Source organism: Nannospalax galili, unplaced genomic scaffold (assembly GCF_000622305.1).
Source record: "Nannospalax galili isolate Female #2095 unplaced genomic scaffold, S.galili_v1.0 scaffold1349, whole genome shotgun sequence".
Lineage (NCBI taxonomy): Eukaryota > Metazoa > Chordata > Mammalia > Rodentia > Spalacidae > Nannospalax > Nannospalax galili.
The window spans coordinates 910,101-914,707 of NW_008359755.1; positions in this window are offsets into that span (position 1 = coordinate 910,101).

Consider the following 4,607-nt stretch of genomic DNA (forward strand, 5'->3'; position numbering starts at 1 on the left):
TGTGTGTGTGTGTGTGTGTGTGTGTGTGTATTTCATACAGAATATCACAATTTTATTCATTTTTATACCCAAATCCAGAATGACACTCTCCCAGTGCCTCCCCCCACCTGAAGCCTATACATTCTGTCATCCCTGTTATTACCTACTGACTTTAGTGCCCCCAGCCGTTTCCCAATGCAAGTCCATTCTCTGAGTCTCATCAGCTTATCTAGAGTTCCTTGTTTTAGGAACATCAGTTCTTCTTCATCTAGCAGCAAATATTTGCCAATGTTCCATTAGATAATATTGGGGTCTGCTGTCCATTTTCCCAGTTCTATGCTGGGTTACTGTCTAGGAGTCTTTTGGGCCACCGTGGCCAATAACTCAATGGAAGGTATCTCCTGTCTGGCATTATTTCTTGTTATGTAGCCTTTAGCTATACATATGGACTCCTAAAATTGACCCCATTAATCTTTGGTTATACTTTCTGTTTGGGTGTTTAAGACCCTACAATTGGCCCAGATAAACCAATTTATTTTTACCTTAAGGTTGTTTGAGGACCTGTTCCTCAGGGGTAACATGGGCTTGGGAGGAGCTCCTGGCTCCTTTCTTTTACCAGTTCCATCTATATGAAGATAAGTCAAAGGTCCTGCTCAACCATGTCTGGCTTCACATGGAAGCATGAATGAGATGTTTCCTCAGAGTTGACCCTCCTGTTTGTAGACTGGACAATGGTTCAAGTCCATCTCGTGAGGTTTCTATGGCCTCCCTGAACAAGAGGACAGGTGACTCACCACAGTTACAGGACATTTTGAGATATGTTCCACAGTCCCCTGAAACTTAGTTGACCTTGGAGGGCAAGGGGCAAAAACTTTCCTTTAAGTCCCTCTGACCATATTAGTATAGGCCTTAAACTATGGCTGTTAAATATCGAATAAGGTTTGTTCCACCAATCTGGTGCTTTTAATTATCATGTGCTGTGTAGCTAAGGCTTGGATAAAAAAAACAAATGCTTTCAGATAAACTTTGACTAGATATATATTTTGTTCCTTAAACTAGTTGACTAAACTGTGACCATAGAAATTTTAAGATTATGTGTATATTATTTTTCTCATTGTTTATGTATCATAACAAACTTAAACAGACCTTCATCACTTGCTTAGGCTTTCTCATTTTTTCTATCTATTTTGGAAAATATCTCCATTCCCATATCCTTTTAACATCTTTTACATTCTTATTTTCTTTTTTTTAGACATAACATCATCAAATAAATTTTCCTTCAGTTGTGAAATTTCTTTTCCTGGGATCCTAAGCAATACTTATTTCCTTTTAAGGTTCTAGTGTCAAGCCAATGTTTCATTTAAGTTTTACTGGGAACCAATGAATTTGTTGAGCTTACTTACTGAGATAACTGAGGAGTTGCTGAGGTGTATACTTACCAAGATAACTGAAGGGCTGCTGAGATGTATGTATGACCTGAGAGTATGTACACTGGAAAGCCTTTACCCAGCATCTGTCACGCTTTCTCTTCCTAGCCTTTCCCAGATTGCATACTTCAGCCCTCCCCAGATCCAGGAGGCCATGTGTGATTAGGATCAAATTACATTCAGTGGGCTGGGAAGAGTGGCTGGATAATCCAATGAGGTCCAGTGACCCTGCTTGGCCCTCCTTAATGAATGAGCACAACTGTCATCAAGCCCAATTGTGACGATGTTTACTGATCAGGCTCAGCTGAAGTCATGATGATCATAGTTATTTTGTGCAGAAGGGACTGCTGTATAGCATCATCTTATTAAAAGGACATGGACTTTAAAAGGATTTGGTTCTAGGATCCACAAATGAGGCATAACATAAGACTTTGGTTTTTCTGAGTCTGTGTTACTTCACCTAGTATAGCAGTTTCTAGATCCATCCATTTACTTGCAAGTTTCCTTATTTCATCTTTCTTTACTGCTGAATAGCACTCCATTGTGTAAATATACCACATTTTTGTTAACTACTCACCAGCTGAGGGGCACTCAGTTTGCTTCCATCTCTTAGGATGAGTCATTTGAGTATATGCCAAGGAGTGGTATAACCAGGTCATACGGTAGGTTCACTTTTAGATTTTTAAGAGTTCACACTGTTTTCCAGAGTGATTGCATGAATTTGTAATCCTACCAGGTTTTTAGGTTTTTTTTTAATATTTTATTTACTGTTTTCATTTTATGTGTATGCATATATTTCCTGCATGTAGGTAAGTGCACCATGTGGTGAAATGCCTGTGGAGGACAGAAGAGGCTGTTGGATCCCCTGGAACTGGAGTTACAGACAGTTGTTAGCTGCCATATGGGTGCTGGGATTCGAACCTGGGTCTTCTGCAAGAACAACCAGTGTTCTTAACCGCTGAGCCATCTCTCTAGCCCCCATTTTTAGTTTTTTAAGAGTTCTCCACACTGTTTTCCATAGAGGCTGCACGAGTTTGCAATCCCACCAGCAGTGAATGAGTGTTCCCCTTTCTCCACATCCTCTCCAACATTTGGTATCATTTGTTGTCTTGATCCTAGCCAGTCTGTTTGGGGTAAGATGATACCTTAGAGTGGTTTTAATTTGAATTTCCCTAATTACTGATGATGTTGAACACTTTTTAAGCTGTTTCATAGCCATCTTTACTTCTTCCTTTGAGAACTCTCTGTTTAGACCTTTAGCCCATCTTTTCATTGGGTCATTTGGTTTCTCACTTGTTTTTTGAGTTCTTCATGTATTCTGGATGTTAAACCCCTGTTAGATGTGTCACTGGTGAAGATATTTTTCCCATTCTGTGGGTTTTCTCTTCACTTTTTGATTGTTTCTTTTGCTGTACAGAAGCTTTTTAGTTTAATGAGGTCCCAATTTTTTATTGCTGACCTTAATTCCTAAGCAACTGCTGTCTGATTTAGAAAACGCTTTCCTATACCTACATCCTGTAAGTTACTCCCAATATTTTCCTCTAATGGTTTCAGGGTTTCCAGTTTCATATTGAGGTCTTTGATCCATTTGGAGTTGACTTTTGTGCAAGGTGAAAGATAAGGATCTAGTTTCATTCTTCTATAGGTGGAGGTCCAGTTTTGCCAGCTCCATTTGTTGAAGATGCTGTCTTTCCTCCATTGTGTGTTCTTGGCACCTTTGTCAAATATCAGGTTTGGATCTTCAATGATGTTCCATTGATGTGTGTCTATTTTTGTGCCAGTACCATGATTTTTTTATGACTATAGCTCCGTAGTATACTTTGAGATTTGGTATAGTAATCCCCCCAGCGTTGCTCTTTGTGCCCAGGGTTGCTTTGGCTATCTGGGTCTTTTGTGCTTCCATATGAATTTAAGGATTTTTTTTCTAATTCTGTGAAGTATGTCATGGGGATTTTGATTGGGATTGCATTGAATCTATAAATGACTTTTGGTAGGATGGTCATTTTCACAATATTAATTCTTCTAATCCATGAGCATGGGATGTCCTTCCATCTCCTGGTGTTTTCCTCAACCTATTTCTTTAACAATTAAAAATTCTCATTGTAGAGATCTTTGGTGTCTTTCATCAGATTTATTCCAAGATATATATATATTTTTTTCAGCTATTGTGAAGGGAGCATTTCCCTGTATTCTTTCTCCAGTTGCTTGTTATTGGTATATAGAAAGGCTACTGATTATTGTAAATTGATTTTGTAACCTGCCACTATACTGAAAGTGTTCATCAGTTCTAGGACTTTTTCTGGTGGAACTTTTGGGATCTCTTAGGTGTAATATCATCTGCAAAAAGTGACAGTTTGACCTCTTCTTTTCCAATTAGTATTCCTTTAATTTCCTTCTGCTGTCTTATTGCTCCAGCAAGAATTTCAAGCACTATTTTGAAAAGGAGTGGAGACAATGGACATCCTTGTCTGGTTACTGATTTTAATGGGAATGCTTCCAGTTTTTCTCCACTTAGAATGACGTTGTCTGTGGGTTTGTTGTATATGTCTTTAATTATATTGAGGTATGTTCCCTCCAGTCCTAGGTTCCAGTCCTATGTTCCTTTCCAGTCCCTCTAGGACTTTGAACATAAATGCATGCTGAATTTTGTCAAAGGCCTTTTCTGCATCTATTGAGATGACGGTGTGGTTTTGGTCTTTGAGTCCATTTATATGATTAATGATGTTTATTGACTTGCATATATTGAACCAGCCCTGCATCCCTGGGCTAAAGCCAACTTGATCGTGGTGAATGATCGTTTTGATGCACCTCTGTATGTGGTTTGCAAGTATTTTGTTGAGTATTTTTTTTTTGGCAGGGGGAGGAAAGGGTTTATTCAGTTTATATCTCCCAGGTCACAGTTCATTGGGGAGCCCAAGGTAGGAACTCAGGGCAGGAACCTGGAGGCAGGAGCTGGAGCACAGGCCATGGAGGAACACTTACTGGCTTGCTCCCCTGGCCCCTGCTCAGCCTGCTTTCTTTTTAAGAAAAAAAATTATTTATTTAATAACCACATACTTAGAAGATGCATTTCATTACAAAAGCATTGAGATATTCAATAACAATTTCCTGAGCTCAGATGCATCTCTTTCAAAATTGGCTGTAAATTTTTAGGTTTACAGTTGAATTGTTACAGTTATACAATATTGTACTCAGTATAAA